Raw genomic sequence first — 2,145 nt, 5'->3', positions numbered from 1 at the left:
TCTGTCCACAACTGTAAGGTAAAACCATCAATATTTTTAATGCATATAACAAGGTTGCTGGGAGGAAATTGGAAGATTATTGCAACATTTACTATGGTAAAATTGTTGCAAAAGTCTCCCTCTCTCTGAATTGAGCTTGAACCTGGATATTGTCTGACTGTCATGGCATGGGGGATATCATGAGGCAAAAAATAATTTCAGATGCTTCTAACATAAAGGGCTTTGAATTCCTTTAAGTCATCTAAGTCCCTAAAAGTATCACAACTACCAAAAATGTGGAGGATGAATTCTGACAGACATAAGACCCAAAGCAACAGTATTTCACCAATTAACCAAAAAGTCCAATGGCAAATTGTTTTGGTTTTCCTCATAGTACTAATATAAATAGTGTTATATCAAAATAACCAGAGAAATTAAGGAATACAATATTCGCTTGAATTGCGAAGTTAAACTTAAGACTTAAAACAGATGTCAAATTTGTGTTAGATCCCAGAGTTTCCAGAGATTCAAGTTCAATGACCTCTAACATGAGGAATACTATCTTGGAAACACTAGAGAAAGAATGTATCCAAACATCAAAACAAAGACTTATTATAATTGACAAAACTTCTCATAATAAAAACATGTGAACAAAATAACAATGTTTTTCCCCAAGGACATCAACTCTTTAACACAAGAGAATCTTGTTTCTTGATTCAGCTTTTCAACTTAACCCAGGGTTCAGAACTTACCAACACACTGAGTCCTCCCGTTCCCCACAAATCCATAGTTGCAAATACAGATCTTCTTCCCTTCTCTTTGCTGGCATGTGGCATGTTCATGGCAAGTGGCACAGACATCTAAACCTGAATCATAAATTGTATGTTTCAGAAAAAGAAAAATGCAAGATGAGACACATGTAGTTAGTGGACATTTACAATGGAGAACCAAAATTTGAAGACCAAAATAACACGAGATACACCTAGTCTCATCCTTAAAAACCTTCAGTGACTGTTTATTTCCCACAGAATAAAGTGCAAATCCCTTCCTCTGTGTGGCCAACGAATGTCTTTTTTTTTGTTTTTTGTTTGTTTGTTTGTTTGTTTTGAGACGTGGTCTCACTCTGTCGCCCAAGCTGGAGTGCAGTGGTACAATCACAGCTCGCTGCAGCCTCAACCTCCTGGGAGCAAGTGAGCCTCCCAGCTCAGCCTCCCAAGTAGCTGGGACTATAGGTTCACATCACCACACCCGGCTAATTTTTTTTTTTTCTGTAGACACAGGGTTTTGCCATGTTGCCCAGGCTGGTCTCGAAATCCTGGGCTCTAGCAATCCACCCACCTTGGCCTTCTAAAGTGCTGGGATTACAGGCGTGAACCACCACGCTAGGCCACAATCAATGCTCTTAGTGGTCTCAGTCCAGACATACTCCTCCAGCCTCATTGTTTCCAAGCCCCACCACACATGGTATTTGCCAGATGTCAGAGGCTGACTACTCTTTCCCTAACAGAATATCTACGATCCTACTTGCATGCCACAATCATGATACTCTCTATACCTAAAATGCCTATGCCTTCTTCTCTGCCTAGCTAGCACCTATTCATATTTTAAGACCCAGCTTAAATGTCACATTACCTCTGAGGTCTTCCCTACTTCTCCATTTTTTTCTTTTTTTGAGGTAGAGTCTGACTCTGTTGCCCAGGTTGAAGTGCAGTGGCATGATCTTGGCCCACTGCAGCCTTGACCTCCCGGGCTCATGCAATTCTCCCCACCTCAACCTCCCAAGTAGCTGGGACTACAGGCACACACCACCACACCCATCTAATTTTTGTATTTTTTGTAGAAATGGGGGTCTCCCTATGTTGTCAAGGCTGGTCTCAAACCCCTGAGCTCGAGGGATCCACCACCTTCAGCCTCCCAAGGAGCTGGGATTACAGGTGTGAGCCAACGTGCCCAGCCCATTCCTCCATTCTTAAGGAAAATTAAATGCATCTTCCTCTGTGCTCCCCTAACACTGGCACATTCCCCTATCAATCATGTTAATGTGTCATTATATTTGGTTCTAGCTTTGTCTTCCAAGCTCGGTATTATGAATGAGCCGCTCAAGGATAGGGATGATGTCATTTGCCCATATGTTATGATGGCACAGGGCAGACACTCAATATATTT

At 41.7% G+C, this 2,145-nt stretch overlaps 1 protein-coding gene across 2 annotated transcripts in view; it reads right to left on the bottom strand.

Moving 5' to 3' along the window:
- Nucleotides 1-840, bottom strand: part of SUSD1 (sushi domain containing 1) — a 128,807-nt gene extending 127,967 nt beyond the window's left edge. For both annotated transcript variants that reach the window (XM_011992456.1, XM_011992458.1), the window contains exon 1: nt 732-840. The gene's annotated coding sequence lies outside the window, so the exon portion shown is untranslated. The remainder of the gene's footprint in view (nt 1-731) is intronic.
- Nucleotides 841-2,145: the final 1,305 nt, after the last annotated feature.

This window comes from Mandrillus leucophaeus, unplaced genomic scaffold (genome assembly GCF_000951045.1).
Source record: "Mandrillus leucophaeus isolate KB7577 unplaced genomic scaffold, Mleu.le_1.0 Scaffold410, whole genome shotgun sequence".
NCBI lineage: Eukaryota > Metazoa > Chordata > Mammalia > Primates > Cercopithecidae > Mandrillus > Mandrillus leucophaeus.
This window is presented reverse-complemented; position numbering and strand designations above follow the sequence as displayed.